We start from the raw sequence: 19064 nt of genomic DNA on the forward strand, positions 1-19064 counted from the left end.
ATCCCCATCTGTAGGGTATGTTCCTGGCTTGTAGCATGGAGAGCAGAGGTTTGAGGGCAGCTCTTTGTCGCAGGGTCTGGAGCGACAAATCGGGGAACAACTGTTGCTGTGCGCTGTCAAAGTCAATTGTTCTCTACAGTCTCGCTTTTTTCATTATCTCTTCCTTGACAGTGAAGCGATGTATCCGGCAGATTACATCTCTAGGGAATCTAGGATCTGTACTAGGAGCACGTAGGGCTCTGTGCGCCCTGTCTATTTCTAGTGGAGCGTCTACAGGTTTGTTAAGCAGGGTTTTGAAAATGCCTATTAAGGTCGGCAGAAGGTCTTGCGGGTGAGTGGCCTCTGGTAAACCTCTCAATCGGATATTATTTCGGCGGTTTCTGTTTTCCAGGTCATCTAGGTGTTCTGCCAACTGGAGTTGAGTAGCGCTCTGGCCTGCAGATGTGGTCTGGAGACCTTGGATGGTCGACAGGATCGAGGTCTTAAAGGATTCCAAGTCCTCCTCTCTAGTCTGCAAAGACTGGAAATCAGTGCGGACTGTGGTAAGATCTCTATGCCAACCTTTTTGAGTTGGAAGCCAGAGAGTCCATATCTGATTTAGTGGGCAGCAGGGCCAGCAGGGTTTTCAACTCAGGATGTCCATGTAGTATGGAGAGAGCTTCCGCGGGTGAAGGTAGTTCAGAGGTTAGCATCCCTGCTAAAGGGGTGGACAGCAGCATGGCATTCTGATCATGCACTACTGAGGGGGGGTGCCTCTCTCCCCTGTTTTCATACCAGGAGTCTCCACTAGCAGTGTCCCCGGGAGTGAGTGGAAGTTTGCGGGCTAAGGAGCGTTTGGATGGGGGCTCCTGTCCCAGGCTTCAGACATGGCTAGGTGGTGGCTGGAGGCCACACTGTCCTGTGTGTCCTCATCAGGGATACTCTGTGTGGCAAATATGGAAGGCAGACCAGGGGTTAATGGCAGGGTGGTGTCAGGGTCCCACTCTGCGCCCAGTGAAAGTTGCAGGGTGGATCGAGGCTCTCTGCTGACGGCAAGCTGTGGTGCCTCGCGCTGCCGTACCTGTTCCATGCTGCGTTGTTTCCCTGGAGCAGTGAGGTGGTAGCTGATGGCGTCTCTGCAGCCAGAGGCAGTCTCATCCACACGTCTGGACGCCATGTTGGAAGCTTCCGGTACCGGGTCGGGCACGGCGGCCAGACCACTGAGGTGGGCAGGTGGCAGGAGCTGAGTCCCGGGAGTGTCCGGAGCTGGGTCGCAGTGAGCAACGACATCTCGCAGTGCCGAGGCAGAGACTGAAGACCGTGTGGCACACGCCATGCGGTCCGGCGCCATGACAGGAGCTGGCAGGGCCGAGACCGCGGCTGGTAAGGGGTCCGGGCGCTGCTGGAAATACGCTGAGATCGGCTGCACATCAGCCAGGTGGTCAGTTGTCACTTGTGTGATCTTTATGGACCTGTTCTTCCCCATTGGAGCGGGTCTTTTATCCCCTTTTTAGCAGGTCTGTGTTGGAGCTCCTGTGTTTAGCAGCTTGCCGCCAGCATGCTAAACCCTGCCCCCCGGGACCATTATTATTTTAAAGTGTCTCAACATATGGATTATTTACCGATGGTTTAAGAAAGAGACGATAAAATCCATCATTCTCCTGATCCCGAAAGACTCCTTCATGTTGCAGTCCACCCCTTTATAAGAAGTGTCTTAGATTTGCTGTAAAATGGGAGGGGGGTAGTTTGGTATTTTTAATTCTGTTGCCTTTCTTTCAGAATATCATTGGCTCTGAGGATATTCACCAAATTGATAGTAGAGATGGTAGCACTTCTCAGATTGAAGGGAGTCTTTTCCTTTATCTAGATGACTTCCTCCTAGTAACTCGTTCCCCGGTCGCTGCTGCCGCCATGACATGCGGCGGCAGCAAGCGGGAAAGTGTAGGGGAGGCCGGGGGAACTGCGGGGGGGGGGGGGGGGGGGTTTGAGGCTGCCCGGGTGATCGCTTCATCGTCTGGGCAGCCCATAGAGGATAACGGCGGTCTGCTGTCGCAACAAAATAACAGACATCACTAGAGAGTCACTGTTGAGTAAAACAACGAAAGTGAATAAAAACGCTGGACGTGTACCATTTGTCTCTACCGATACACCTTTATCTGCCAAGGTAGGTCGCAGTGTACATTTTACGTGAATCTTTTCCCAATATTCCTAAATTACAACTACCTCCTCTACTCTCATATAGGATAAACAAGAATTTGAAAGACAGATTTGTAAAAACAGATATATCTATCAGAAGAGGTGATACGCAGACGTACTTATCAACATCTAAAATGGGTTGTTTTCCCTGTCCAAGTTGCGTCACCTGTAGGCACATGGTGAAACGGACCCATTTTGTACACCCAGCTACACAGAAACAATATAAAATCCAGCATTACCTTACTTGCTCGTCAGATTAGATTGTGTATGTCATCTGGTGACCCTGTAAGAAAATATACGTGGGTGAAACCACGTATGATCTAAAAACTAGATTTGGACAACATAGATATATAGTAAGTCAGAATAAAATGGGTTTACCTTTATCTAAACGGAAATGGGACATGTAGAAAAAGAACTGCAGATAATGATTATAGATAGAGTACTTCTGCTAAAATATGGTGGAGACAGATTAACTGTCCTTAAAGCGTAACTGTCATTTCAGGGTCATTTTTCTGAAAACATTAAATATCAACAGTACAAGCGATTTTAACCCCTTAAGGACAGAGCCTGAAATGGCCTTAATGACAGAGACAAATTTTATGAATATGACCAGTGTCACTTTATTCATTAATAAATTCGGGATGCTTTTACCTATCAGGCTGATTCTGAGATTGTTTTCTCGTGACATATTGTACTTTACATTTCTGGTAAATTGGAGTCGATACTTATAACAAATCTTTATGAAAAAAACCCAAATAACGTGAAAAATTGTAAAAAAATTCATTTTTCCAACTTTGAAACTTTTTTGCGTATACAGAAAGTGGTTATACCACATAAATTATATATTAAATAGCATTAGCAACATGTCTACTTTATGTTGGCGGCATTTATTAAACGATCTTTCATTTTTTTTAGACAATAGAAAGCTTAAAACATAAGCAGCAAATTTCCAAATTTTCAGTAAAATTTCAAAATCAGATATTTTTAGGGACCTGTTCAGGTTTAAAGTGTATTTGAGGGGCCTGTATGTTAGAAAGCCCCACAAAGCACCCCATTTCAGAAACTGCACCCCCCACACTCTGCAAAAGCATATCTAGAAAGTGTTTTAACCCTTTAGGGGAGTCACAGAAATAAAAGCTAAGTGTGTAAGAAATTTGAAAATTTTAATTTTCCGTGCAGAGATTTTATTGTAATCCAATATTTTTCATATTTATAAACCTATTACCAGAGAAATGCACCCCAATATTGATTGCCCCGTTTCTGCAGTTTATAGAAATACCCCATATGTGGCCCTATTGCGCTATTTGACGCAACCACAAGCCTCAGATATAAGGGAGCGCCTAGTGCATTTCAATGGCTCTGTTATATTTGGTCATTTCTGACTGTACCACTTCAGGTTGGCAGAGGCTCTGGGGTGCCAAAACCTAAAAAACACCCCTAAAGGGACACCATTTAGAAAACTACACCCCTCAAGGAATGTAACAAGGGGTGCGGTGAGCATTTGGACCCCACAGGTGCTTCACAGATTTTCCGAACAATATGGCGTGAAAAAAGAAAAATTTATTTTTTACACTAAAACGTTGTTCTAGCCTTCAATTTTTCATTTTCACAAAGGGATAAGAGGAAAAAAAAGACACAAAACATGTAGTGCAGTTTCTCCCGAGTACGGAAATACCCCACATGTGGCGATAAAGTGCCAAGGGGGCGCAGGACGAGCCTCCAAAGGGAAGGAGCGCCAATTGGCTTTTGGAAGCTAGATTTCACTGGAATGGATTTCAAGGGCCATGTCGCATTTACAGAGCTCTGGTGCTGCCAAAACACTGGAAACCCCCCACAAGTGACCCCATTCTGGAAACTACACCCCTCAAGGAATCTAACAAGGGGGGCAATGAGCATATGGACCCCACTGGTGACGGGCACAAATGTAGAAAAATTTGACGTGAAATTAAAAATTTTCATTTTTTCACTTTCACGGCACATATGTGCCCGTCATCCAGGGGTACATATCCTCACTGCACCCCTTGTTAGATTCCTTGAGGGGTGTAGTTTCCAGAATGGGGTCATTTGTGGGGGGTTTCCAGTGTTTTGGCAGCACGACGGCTCTGTAAATGCGACATGGCATTCATCATCTGTTCTAGCCAAATCCAACCTCCAAAATCCAAATGGCGCTCCTTCCCTTCGGAGGCTTGCCCTGCACCCACATGGCGCTTTATGTCCACATGTGGGGTATTTACGGACTCAGGGGAAATTGCTCTACACATTTTGTGGCTTTTTTTCTCTTTTAACCCCTTGTGAAAATGAAAAATTCAAGGCTAGACCAACATTATAGTGTAAAAAATGTAATATTTCATTTTCAAGCCACATTGTTCCACATTTGTACCCGTCACCAGTGGGGTCCATATGCTCACTACACCCCTTGTTACATTCCCTGAGGGGTGTAGTTTCCATAATGGGGTCACTTGTGGGGGGTTTTCACTGGCTTGGCAGAACAGGGACTTTTTAAATGCAACATGGCCTTTGAAATCCATTCTACCGAAATCCAGCCCCAAAAAGCTAAATGGCGCTCCTTCCCTTTGAAGGCCCGTCTTGCGGCTGCATAGTGCCTTAAGTCCACATGTGGGGTATTTCCGTACACGGGGGAAATTGCTCTACGCGTTTTGTTTTGTTTCTTCTCTTTTAACCCCTTGTGAAAATGAAAAAACCAAGTCTAGGTCAATGATTTAGTGTAAAAATGAAAACATTTTTACACTACATGTTGGTCTATACTTGATTTTTTCCCTTTTCACAAGGGTTTAAAAGAGAAAAAAAGCTCAAAGCGTGTAGAGCAGTTTGTTTCGAGTACGGAAACACCCAACATGTGGACATAAAGCGCATTGCGGCCGCAAGACGGGCCTCCAAAGGGAAGGAGCGCCATTTGGCTTTTGGAGGCTGGATTTGCCTGGAATGGATTTCAAGGGCCATGTTTCATTTACAAAGACCCTATGCTGCCAAGACAGTGGTAAACCCCCACAAGTGACCCCATTCTGCAAACTACACCCCTCAAGGAATCTAACAAGGTGTGTAGTGAGCATATGGACCCCACTGGTGACGGGCACAAATGTGGAACAATGTGACGTGAAAGTAAAAAATTTCATTTTTTCACTTTCACGGCTCAAATGTGCCCGTCATCAAGGGGTCAATATCCTCAATGCACCCCTTGTTAGATTCCTTGAGGGGTGTAGTTTCCAGAATGGGGGTTTTCCACTATCTTGGCAACACAGGGCCTTTGTAAATGCGAGATGGCATTCACCATCCATTCTAGCCAAATGGCGCTCCTTCCCTTTGGAGGCTTACCCTGCACCCGCATGATGCTTTATGTCCACATGTGGGGTATTTCCATACTTGGGGTAAATTGCGCTACACATTTAGTGTTTATTTTATCTTTTAACCCTTTGTGAAAATGAAAAAATAAAGACTAGATCAATGATTTAGTGTAAAAATATATATTTTTTTTACACTAAATGTTGGTCCTATTTTTCATTTCCAAAAGGGGTTGAAAGAGAAAATAAATGCAAAACGTGTAGGGTAATTTCCCCTGAGTACGAAAATACCCCACATGTGGACATAATGTGCCATATGGGTACAGGGCAAGCCACCAAAGGGACAGAGCGCCATTTAGAGGCTGGAATGGAGGACGGAGGCCATGTTGCATTTACAAAGCTCCTGTGCTGCCAAGACAGTAGAAACCCTCCACAAGTGACCCCATTCTGGAAACTACACCCCATAAGGAATCTAACAAGGGGTGCAGTGAGCATATGGACCCCACTGGTGACGAGCACATATGTAGAACATGTGCTGTGAAGATGAAAAATACTATTTTTTTCACTTTCACAGCACAAATGTGCCCGTCACCAGGGGGGCATATCCCCGCTGCCCACCTTGTTAGATTCCTTATGGGGTGTAGTTTCCAGAATGGGGTCACTTGTGGGGGGTTTGTACTGTCCTGGCCGCACAGGGGCTTTCTAATTGCATCATGGCATCCTCTAATGGGAATGGGGGCCATGCCTATTTAGTTGGGGAAAAGGAACAATTTTAATTAATTTGGGGGTATTGGGCCAATTAGAAGTTTATAAGGTTGAAAAGGACAGGAGTCCATCAAATTCAACCTGTGTTGATCCAGAGGAAGGCAAAAAACCCTAGTGAGGCAGAAAACAGTAGCCTCATCACAGGGGAAAAATTACTTCCCGACTCCATAATGGCAATCAGACTAATCCCTGGATCAACGTGACCCCTGAAATAAGAATAAGGGACAGAATATTAAAAATTTAGAACTCCAATGACGTGTGGTACGCCTTGAAGCAATCCTTTATGCAGAGGCCGGGGTGATCAGGACAGGTGTCACACTGGTAAATGCTGTCCTTCCTGATCCCCCTTTTGTGGCACACTCTGCACTTCTTTTGGGATCTCCCCTTTTTTCCAGTGTGGGGGACTTCACCTGGAAAATGTTGTCCCTCTACGATACGGGGTCCTTCATATCCAGAAGCGCTGGGGCCCGCTCCGTGGCTGCAGAATATCAGGGCTTTGATTACTGCTTCCTGGAAATCAAGGAATTTCCCCTGGTGGCCGGCACATCGGTACAACACAAAAGCGTTGTACATCGCTGTTTGTACCAGATGTACGGCCACCTTTTTGTACCACGTTCTGGTTTTTCGCGTGGCGTTATATGGCTTGAGGACTTGATCTGAGAGATCAACTCCTCCCATATACTGATTGTACTCTAGAATACAATCAGGTTTGTTCACCACGTTTGTGGTACCACGTACAGGGACAGGGGTGGTGCTATTCCTGTGAATTGTGGTCAGAATAAGGACATCGCGCTTGTCCTTATATCTGACCAACAACATGTTTTCACAGAAATAGGCCTTGCACGCACCCCTTCTCATCGTTTCTCTAACAGGGTGACTTGGGAGGCCTCTTTGGTTTTTTCGGATCGTGCCGCAAGCTACTGTAGCTCGGGCAGCGAGTGACCGAAACAGGGGGATGCTGGTATAAAAGTTATCAACGTACAGGTGATAACCTTTATCCAGCAGTGGGAAGATCAGCTCCCAAACGATCTTCCCACTAACTCCGAGGATGGGGGGGCATTCTGGGGGCTGGATTTGGGTGTCCCTACCCTCATACACTCTAAATCTGTAAGTGTACCCTGAGGTACTCTCACAGAGTTTGTAGAATTTCACGCCATACCGCGATCTTTTATTGGGAAGGTACTGGCGGAAATGGAGTCTTCCTTTGAAGCTCAGGGAGACTCATCTACTGAGATGTATTTCTCTGGGATATACATCTCAGTAAATTTGGATGAGAAGTGCTCTATGACCGGCCGTACTTTGTACAGTCGGTCATATGAGGGGTCATCTCGTGGGGGGCACCTTGCATTGTCATTATAATGCAGGAATTTTAGGAGGGTTTCGAATCGTACCCGTCCCATGGCCATTCTGTAAAGTGGGGTATTATATATAATATCCCCACTCCAGTATTGCCGCATTGTGGTTTTTTTTACTAGGCCCATGTGCAGCAGGAGCCCCCAAAATTTAGTCATTTCGGCTGCATCAGTAGGGGTCCACGCCATGGGCCTAGCAAAAGAAGAGGAGGGGTTCTGGGCTATAAATTGGTGCACGTACAGGTTTGTTTGCGCCACCATCAAATTTACAAGGTCACTAGAGAAATAGAGTTTGAAAAAGTCTATTTCTCTGAGACCTGTGGGGTTAACCTGGATTCCCGCCGTTGCCGTAAAGCCAGGAATCCAGGGCTGATGATTTTGGGGGTCTGGGGTCCAGATGGGGTCACCTGTCTGGGGGACGGGGGGTGGGATAGGATGACGTGTCTGGGGGGCAGGGGGCGGGATGGGATGATTTGTCTGGGGGGCAGGGGGCGGGATGGGATGACTTGTCTGGGGGGCAGGGGATGGGATGGATTGACGGGGGGCAGCCCGAGGCGTTCTCCTTGGACGCCGTGGTGGATAATCATCATCACTGGATGATGATGATGAGGATGAATGGAGGAATGAAGGATCCCCCCATTCATCCTCACTGGCTGTTTCGGTGTCAGAGGCGATAAGTGCGTACGCCTCTTCCACCGAAAATCGTTTCTGTGACATTTTTATACGGGGATTGGGGTAGGGGGGTATGTAAATGTAATGTGGTGTAGTGGTGTAGTGTAAAGCTTTATTAGATGTATTGTAATGTAATGTGTGGTAGTGTAGTGTAGTGTTTTGTGTTTTACGTGTTTTTCACAGTAAGGGGGGGGGGGAACCTACGCCAAAAAAAGAGTTGCTGATAAATGCCGCACTTATGTGCGGTACTTTTCAGCAAACAGTGGCGGTAGGATATAGAAAAAAAAAGGGTGAAAAGGGGGGAAAAAAACCCCTACGCCAAAAAAGCGGAGTTGCTGATCAGCGGCGCACTTACGTGCGATGCTGATCGGCACTCAGCGGCGAAAGGACGCAAAAAAAAAAAAAAATAAAAATTGAGGGGAAAAAAAAAAAAATGCTATTTCTTCACCCCAAAGCCACTGATTAGTGTATGATATACACTAACCAGCCGCTAGGGGGCAGTACTACGTACCTGACGGAAATAGCCGAAGATCTCCGGAAAAAACGCGACAAGACCCGAACGAAGAAGCCAAACGATGACGTGGAAAGAAGCCGAACGAAGACGCGGACGCCACGGAATCGCCGATTCGCCGCACCGGACGCTACGATCAGGTGAGTATGGTGCACTACACACCACACACACCTGCTCTGCTCACCTCAGGTAACCGACTGAGGCGTGCAGATCAAAGTAAAAATATTTATTTTTACTTTGATCGCTGCTATTGGCCGGCCGGGCTTGGCCGGCCAATAGCAGCGATCTGGGGGGTGGCACCATGGCCCCCTCTAGTATACACACTAATGATGATTGGTGCTGTCTCGGACAGCACCAATCATCATTAAATTCCGGGTCCCCGGGTCACCGATGACCCGGGAACCGGAAAATCACTGTAGTTGGCTGATTTGGATAAATCAGCCAATTACAGCGATCGTCGGCACGGAGGGGTTAATCACCCCCCCCCCCGTGCCGGCAAGCTACGGTGGTCTGCTGTTAGTAACAGCAGCCATCATTACCCGATCGCCGCGTGTTTACACGCAGCGGTCGGGTAAACATCGGGCGTAAATTTACGCCCTGGTGCGTTAAGTACCAGGCTGCGAGGGCGTAAGTTTACGCCCGATGTCGTTAAGGGGTTAAGAAACTCTGTAATAGGTTTTATGTACTAAAAGAGTTTCCTTCTGTAGTGAAAAAGCAATCTCCCAGCCTCCCCCCTCACATCAAATGAAGCAGGATTTCTGTCTCCATTATGTGGCTATGGAGAGGGGAGGGGCTGTTAGGAGTGACTGAGCACGGAGGATTTCTGCAAAGCACAACACCCTGCAATCTTCTCTCAGTAAGTTCATAGATAAGCATTGACCTTTCTGACACCTGAATTTAGCGTTTTAGCTGCCCAGAGAGTCTACAAACAGCTGACCTTCATGTCACCTCTTCCTGCTCCCTCATCTCCCTCAGCCCCTCCCCCCTTCATAGGCTTACAATGGAGAGAGCAGAGCCCGTCTTCACTGGCTTCTCTGTAATGAAGACGTGTTTGCCTGATAATGCACAGATAAGAAGTCAGGGGGGGAGGCTGGGAGATTGCTTCTTGAGTACAGAAGGAGGCTTTTTTGGCTGATGAAACCTATTACAGAGTTTCTTAAAATCGCTTATACTACTGATTTCTGCAATAAAAAAAAACGTCACAGTTACGCTTTAAAAAAAAGTGAATTACAGTGGATACATGATTTAAATGCACTAGGATCCATGGGATTGAATGTGGAATATAAAGTCAATAACAGTATGTTCAGATAATGTACCTCTTCCACTTGCCCAGACTTTACTAAATAGGCAGTTAATGCCAATGCAGTGAAATGTATATTTTGTATATATTATTGTGTAAATAATTTTGTATTAACCCATATGAATTGTATATTTCAAATTGTAAAGATTATTTGGATAAAGAAACTCACCACTTTAACGGGAGATAGTTGGCCTTTTGCATTATTCCTAAACTTAAGTGGCCCCTCATCATTTGATCTTCACCAACAAGTCGGGAATCACACCTTGCGGTTTTGAGGAGTTGCGTTTTGGACCTGGAGTGGTCCCCTGGATGTGGCTGTGAGAAGTCTCCCACCAGAGCATTCTTATGGGATGTCAACGTGGAGGACTCGCAACGGCTATTTGCTGCTGACACGTATTCCGGATTGGCTCCTTCGCGATGGTGTGTAGCTCACAGGTGAATGCATCATTTGTGTACGTATTACCTTGGTAATGGAGGAGGGTGCCAGAGGTCATATGACCTCATCACATGATTATACAACATGACCATTAACCTGTTGACTCACGGACACTTTGGTGGTGTACTTCTGAATCCTAAATCGGATAATGGACTATGGACTCTGATTTATGCTCAAAGACTATAGATCGTGTTATGTTAATGGAAGTTGCCAAGCATGCCGTTCAAGCTTATCTATCTTTGATAATTTTGATGTTTGTGTGTGTGTGTGTGTGTGTGTGTGTGTGTGTGTGTATTTGTTACATTCATGCTTAAGTTATTTGGGTAACTTTCTGATTGAGCTGTGAAGAAATGCTCACAGTTAACCAGAATGAAAGTGATACCAATTTACTGGACCAGTCTGCAGTAGAAGTCCACACTAATATTTAATTTGTGTTCATTGAACCGTAGGACTGATCTTAGAAGTCAGTTGACCTTTTTCCATCCTACTGCTGTGTCATTCTCATTAAATAAACTGTAGTTATGAGCACAGTGGCAGCCACTGTTACTTGGTAGGAGGACTCATTTATCATCACAATATAGAAAACAGCAATGTACTGCTGTGTAAAAGTCTGCGTTCTGTATTACTTGTTTCAGTGTAAGTTTGCGTTTGCTTAATGTATAAATACATTAATTGTGAAATGCTTTGTTAAAGTGGATTAAAAAATGAAGCAGTACAGTGCATATAGAAAGGACCTCTGACTTTAGGCTATGTTCCCACAATGTATAAATAATGGCCATTATTTGGCACTCAAAACAACATTTCGATGGCCATAGCCAAACACGGGCCAATGTTTAATACATTGTGTGAAACAACAGTCGTTGTTTTCATTGAATTCAATGCAAATCATTGCATTTCGAAAAGAATGTCTGTTGTTTTAATTGAAAACCATGTCTGATCTTTTCTTAAAAAGTACAGTGTGTGAACATAACCTTTCAAAAGTGATCCATCTTTTGAAAAAGTAATGGCAACCAGTGATATGTTTGATTGACAGCCTTCGGCCCTGATGCACCTAAATGCATACATTTTACTCTTTATATAAATGGAGCAGCACAGCACACTCTTGTTGCTACTAATCTTGAGTGAAATATAGTATGTTAGCTAGACTACAAAAGACATTCAATTTTTGCTTAATCCTATCTAAAGTTAGCTTAGTAATGCTAAAATTAAGTATCTAAATCTCTAGTACTTTGAGTATATCAGTAATAGTTGTTGATTGTGATTAAATGGTCACTGTTATTTGGTCCTCACCTAGACCTCTCTTCTCCCTCCCTTTTCATTCCTTTCTCTTTTTTCAAATGGTTGTCTAAAGTGCCTATTACATGGAGAGATAATGCTAGTGATCAGTAGATGAGTGAGCAAATGGTGCTAACATATTTGTCAATCACTTCATTCACTTCACTCGTTTTCTGAGACGGTGTTCTAGGTGTGCTGAACGTTTATGGAGGAAATCCAAGACAACAGCCAACCTTCTACACTATAAGTTTATGCTTCGAAGTTACTACTCTGCTCTTCACTCTGCTAAGCAATCCTACTTCACCACTCTGATCTCTTCTCTTTCCCATAACCCAAAACGCCTCTTTGATACCCTCAACTCTCTCCTTAAACCCAAACTTCAGACACCAATAACTAACCTCTGCGCTGAAGAGCTAGCCAACTACTTCAAGGACAAAATAGACACAATCCATCGGGAGATCATCTCCCAGTCCCCAGGTAATATTAATCCTATTCCCTCTTACTGCTCCTCCTCATTCCTCTCAGCGTTTGAGCCAGTGACAGAGGAGGAAGTCTCCAGACTCCTCGCCTCCTCTCGCCCCACCACCTGCCCTAGTGACCCTATTCCCTTACACCTTGTCCAGTCTCTCTCTCCTGTTGTCACTACTTACCTTACTAAAATCTTCAACCTCTCCCTCTCCTCTGGCATCTTCCCCTCGACTTTCAAACACTCTGTCATCTCTCTGTTACTGAAAAAACCCTCTCTAGACCCCTCCTGTGCTGCCAACTTTCGACCTGTCTCTAATCTTCCTTTTATCTCTAAACTCTTGGAACTTCTGGTCTACTCCCGCCTACCCGCTACCTCTCTGACAACCCTCTCCTTGACCTCTTCAGTCCGGTTTCCGTCCTCACCACTCTACCGAAACTGCCCTTACTAAAGTCTCTAATGATCTCCTCACAGCCAAATCTAAAGGCGACCATTCTCTGCTCATTCTTCTGGACCTATCTGCAGCTTTTGACACTGTAGACCACTAGCTCCTCCTCTCCAAGCTCCGCTCTATTGGCCTCAAGGACTCTGCTCTTTCCTGGTTTTCCTCCTATCTCTGACCGCTTATTTAGCGTATCATTTGCTGGTTTTACCGCATCTTCTCTTGCCCTTACAGTCGGGGTTCCCCAAGGATCAGTCCTGGGCCCTCTCCTTTTCTCACTTTACACTTTACCTATCGGACAAATCATCAGCAAGTTTGGTTTTCAGTGCCATCTCTATGCTGATGATACCCAGCTGTATACCTCCTCCCGTGATATCACCCCCGCTCTTCTACAGAACACCAGTAACTGTCTGTCTGCCATCTCTAACGTTATGTCCTCCCTATTCCTAAAACTAAACCTTGCTAAGACTGAGCTGCTTGTATTCCCTCCCTCTGCTATCCGCCCCCCCCAACCTCCATCTCAGTCTGTGGTGCAACCATAACCCCTACACAACAAGCCCGCTGCCTTGGGGTTATAGTTGACTCAGATTTGTCCTTCACTCCTCATATTAAATCTCTTTCACGTTCCTGTAATCTGCATCTAAAAAACATCTCTAAAATCCGTCACTTTCTTACTGTCGAATCCGCTAAAACGCTCATTGTCGCTCTGATTCATTCCCGTCTAGACTACTGCAATTCCTAACTAATCGGCCTTCCTTCCTCTAAACTCTCCTCTCTCCAGTCCATTCTCAATACAGCAGCCAGGCTCATCTCCCTGTCCAGCCGCTACACCAATGCCTCCCCCCTGTGCCAGTCACTACACTGGCTCCCAATTAAACACAGGATGCAATACAAAGTCCTCCTGCTCACCCACAAGGCTCTCCACAGTGCTGCACCTCCATACATCTCCTCCCTCATCTCTGTCTACCGTCCTACCCGTGCCTTACGCTCCTCTAATGACTTAAGACTAACATCCACCTTAATTCCGCACCTCCCACTCCCGTCTCCAGGACTTCACCTGAGCTGCACCATTTCTATGGAATGCATTACCCAAGACTGTAAGGCTTACATCCAATACACAAAGCTTCAAACGTGCCCTCAAAACTCATCTGTTCAAGCAGGCTTACCAGGTTCCCTAATTTTCACTGCTACCCTCAAACCCAACCCCCCCCCCCCCACACACACACACACACACCTCCACCACGCACATACACACATACATATACACACACCAAGCACTTAAGCACTTAGACCTGTGCATGCAGGTATTGGCTGGTGACAGGTTCACCCACCCTTACCTGCACTGCCTTATTTATTTTATTATTTACTTTGCCCCTCTGCCATTTTGTCTCAAACCCCCTCCTATTAATATGTAAGCTGATGCATGCGAGCAGGGACCTCACTCCTCATGTATGGATAATTATATGTATATCTCTGTAATGTCTATTTTTTTGTCTATGTATGTACCCCAGAATTGTAAAGTGCTGTGGAATCTGGCGCTATATAAATTAAAAAAAAAAAAAATCCATTGACTCCTTACCCCAGAAAAAAATCTCTAATGTCTTGGCAATGTCTTGGTAGATGTCTAATTTTCCAACAAGCTGCTCCTATCTGCCTGCTAGGGGAATTCCATCTCTAGCAGCAGAAAGACCAACATAGAGTAAGTGGGGGTGGGGCTTAGCTAGTGCCATATACAGGAGAGAGCCTGTGTAACTGGCCTGTCTGCCTCATCCAAAGGATCTATACTGTGCTTGATATCTAAACAAGGTAGATAGTAGAAAAGACCTGGCACTCACCAAGTAGTTCTGCTAATTAATTGTAGTGTGGTATACATCAGGTATCAGGACATGTTTCGGCCAAGCATGGCCTTCATCCGCTTAAGAAGTAAGCTGATGAAGGCCATGTTTGGCCAAAACGCGTCCTTTCTGTACCTGATGTCTACTGCACTACAATAAATTAGCAGAACTACCTGGTGAGTGCTGGGTCCTTTCTAATATATATCTGGATTACCACTACCTCAGGCGCCACCACTGATGGATGTGCCATCCTCTCCACATCTACCCTGATATCTAAACAAGGCATCCCTCTTTTCTCTCACAATCCATAAGGTTCTGGGCAACTGTCCCTTGAGTACATATGTACTGCATTGATCTCTGCATGCAATGCTTGCTTACTAAGTGATATTAAAGGGTTGCCAAGCCAGGATCCACATCATTACGTTGCTGAGGCCTGACTTGGCAATTATGAAGGATCTAAAGGGTCAGGTAGCCAGCGTGAAGATTGGGCCACGCCACTCAATAGCAGTGGTCCCTGGCTGCTGATAGCAGCCGTGAGCAGCGTGGTACAGATTGGTGTGGCGTGGGTGTGAGCTCTCTCTATACCTCTTTAGGGACCACATGATGTATGGGTTTTCCAGAAGCCCTTAAAGTGTCACTGTCTTTATAACTTTCAAAATCTAAATCAACAGTCGATAAATTGAACTAAAGCATATCTGCAATTTACATTATTATTATTATTATTATTATAATTATATTTTTTTTAGTTATGAAAAACACAGGACTTCTTGTGTTCTGACTTTTTTCCCCCCCCAAAGGAGTCTAAAAACAGGAAGTCCCATGTTTCCCAGGTTATCTGAGCGCTCACAGAGAGGCAGTTATCTGATTGACAGACATATTGAGCTTTGCCACTCTGTACAGGTCAGATTTCATGTGTTTAGTCTCTTTTTTTCAACCAGCACAAGACTAAAAAGCTGCCTTCAAGAGACTGGACCTGGATTTTAACTAAGTATAGCTTTGCTTTACAGCATGATAACTAAAAACGCCAAAAGATTCTGCAACAGAATCCGCAGGAGATAAATGCCCCTTTTTTATTTAGAACTGAGAAATACTGTAGATGTGCAATAAAAAAAACTTTACATATTATAAACTTAATATGCAGAATAGCTTTCTCTTACTGTGTGAGCAATAACATAGCATGTATTACAAACGATTGCACAAACGATTACTGTATCGTTTATCCGGCCATTAAATAGATTGGTATTGTCCTCTCATCTTCTCGCCTTCTAAGAGTCAGAGCTCTTTTATTTTTTCCACCTACAGGGTGTAATCCTGGTGGTTGGGGTGTAATCCTTTGCGCCATGATCTCTAGTTTTTATTAGTATCCTATTGATGTAAAAGAAAAATTTTGATCGCGTTTTGTAAATTTTTTTTCTGATATGTATTTTTTTAAAAAAAATCAGCAACCCTGGTGTTTTTTTTCCCATTTACGCCCTTCACAGTGCTGGAACAATTATATATTTTATAGATCTTACAATTCCACACGCTACGATATGTAATATGTTTATTTATTTACATATTTTTATAATGGGCAAGAAGGTATTTTAAACCTTTATTTACGCTTTTAGTTACACTTTTTTTTTACACTTTTATTTCACTGTTAACCCCTTAGCGACCCATGACGTATCTGATACGTCATGATGCCGCTCGGGGTGTTCAGAGCGGGGTCCCGCCGGGACCCCGCTCTGAACGGCGCTGATCCCGGCTGACACGTGCAGCCGGGCAGTGCCTCTATTAGCCGGCGCGGGTCCCGTTGCCGCGCCGGCTAATTAAGCCTCTAAGTGCAGCTGTCAAACCTGACAGCTGCATTTAGAGGCACTGCACCGCACGTCCCTGGTGTCTAGTGGGACGGATCTCCCCCCCGCGATGCGATCGCGGGGGGGAGATCCGTTCTTCTGCCCGTGCCGGGCCTCAGCGTCGGAATGACGCTGATCCCGGCTCGGCAATAGATTGCTATGGCCTGCAGCAGGCCATAGTAATCTATGACCGATCTAATCGATATTTGCTGTGTATATACACAGCATTGATCTCTATGAGAGATCAGTGCTGTCTATATACAAGTCCCCCAGGGGGGCTTCTAGTTACAGTAAAAAAAAAAGTAAAAAAGTGTTTTTATTAATAAAAAAATCCCCTCCCCTAATAAAAGTCCAAATCACCCCCCTTTTCCCATTTTATAAATATAAATTAATAAATAAATAAATAAACATATTTAGTATCGCCGCGCGCGTAATCGCCCGAACTATTAATTAATCACATTCCTGATCTCGCACGGTAAACGGCGTCAGCGCAAAAAAATTCCAAAGTGCAAAATTGCGCATTTTTGCTCGCATCAAATCCAGAAAAAATGTAATAAAAAACGATCAAAAAGTCGTATATGCGCAATCAAGGTACCGATAGAAAGAACACATCATGGCGCAAAAACTGACACCTCACACAGCCCCATAGACCAAAGGATAAAAGCGCTATAAGCCTGGGAATGGAGCGATTTTAAGGAACGTATATTTGTTAACAATGGTTTGAATTTTTTACAGGCCATCAGATACAATATAAGTTATACATGTTATATATCATAGTAATCGTAACGACTTGAGGAACATGCATAACAAGTCAGTTTTACCATAGGACCGACGGCGTAAATGTAAAACTCCCCGAAATCAAAACAAATTCGTTTTTTTTCCAATTTGACAGCGCAAATGATTTTTTTCCGGTTTCGCAGCATATGTTATGGAAAAATAACGCCTGTCATTGCAAAGTACAATTGGTTTCGCAAAAAATAAGTGCTCATATACGTCTCTAGGTGAAAAAATGCAAGCGCTATGGACTTTTAAACTTAAAATGGAATAAGCAAAAGCGCAAAAACGAAAATAGGCTTTGACCTTAAGGGATTAAACATTCAATCATTAGATTGCATATACTGATGGATGCTATGCCGTAGCATACATTTGTACTATCGTCGATCTGTACATAGAGTCTGCCTGAGAGCAGACTCTATGCACAGATAGACGATCTGACAGGATGGAGGTACAAGTGATCGGTACAAGTGATCGGGTTCGGATCAGTCATTGACAGGTGCTTAACTTGTCACTGACTTCCTTAAACGCTGCGATCACTATAGATTGCAGCTTTTAAGGGGTTAATGACAGGCAGCTGCGGGATCACAGTTGCCTGTCATTCTCGGCTCGGACACACTGCAGCGGTCCCGCACACATCTAAAGCCCCTAACTGTCAGGAACGTACCGTATTTATCACTTTATGGGTACAAACCCACTTGACGTATTTGCTGCGTGAATCAGTCTTAAAAATAAGCAGGCAAAACGCAGGTTGGCTTTATACAATTGTTCTGCGTTAAAATACGCAATTGCGTATTTTTGAAGCGTGAAGCTACATGCGTTTTTCACACAGGTTGTTAACAACTGATGCTTTGCTAACAACAAGCTTCACGCTTCAAAAATACGCAATTGCGTATTTTAACACATTCAAAAATACGCAATTGCGTATTTTAACACAGAACAATTGTATAAAGCCAACCTGCGTTTTGCCTGCTTATTTTTAAGACTGATTCACGCAGCAAATACGTCAAGTGGGTTTGTACCCTATAAGACGCACTTTTTTTCCTCCCAAAGTGGGAGGAAAAACTAAGTGCGTCCTATAAAGCGAAGACGGCTCCCAAGCAGTGGCGAGCACCGCAAGGACGCCGTCCCGCCCGCCCCCTCTATTGCCGCTCACTATGCATATGCATAGTGAGTGACCCTGAGCGACCCCCTCCGCCCGCCCAGCCCGCCCCTTCTATTGCCGCTCAGCTGAGCCGATCAGAAGCCCAGAAAAGTGCAATGAGCAGCACTTTCCTGGGCTCCTGATCGGCTAAGCGGCGATGGAGGGGGCCGGCTGGGCGGGCCCAGGGGATCGCTGTCCTACTCACCTCACTCACTCGGCCCCAGCAGCTCCTCTCCTGACACTCCGGTCTCCCGTCATCCTCCGGGCATAGGCAGCGGGGTACAGAGACGCTGCTTGTGTCTCGGAAGTGTTCTGCAGCGGCAGTCTCTCTGTCCCCCGCTGATTTGGAGAGTGGCAGAAGCTGAATTTTTTTATTTTGTGGATTTTTTGAATAATTACAATGCTATGAATTTTCTGTTTTCCGTAGATAATTTGCACCTTAATGGAAGGGGGTCCGCTGTGCTGGGGGAGAGAATCCTAGAAGGGGTGGAGAGGTTTTTAAACTAGGGATGTGGAGGGAGGACAATGTAGTATGTAATGTAGTGGCAGATAGGTTAGAGAGGGGACAGAACATTGAGGTGGGAGGAGAAGAAGGGTCCTGTGGGGGGAGGATAAGACCAGTGGATAGGGAGATCCATATGTTGCGGATGAACAGTGAGGATGATTGTAGCCACAGCACAGTAATAAATCCTATTTCTTATAATGAAGTAGTTAAACTCGATGGTAATATAAAGTGTATGGTTACTAATGCCAGAAGTCTAGCCAGCAAGATGGGGGAGCTAG

This window comes from Dendropsophus ebraccatus, chromosome 1 (genome assembly GCF_027789765.1).
Source record: "Dendropsophus ebraccatus isolate aDenEbr1 chromosome 1, aDenEbr1.pat, whole genome shotgun sequence".
Taxonomy (NCBI): domain Eukaryota; kingdom Metazoa; phylum Chordata; class Amphibia; order Anura; family Hylidae; genus Dendropsophus; species Dendropsophus ebraccatus.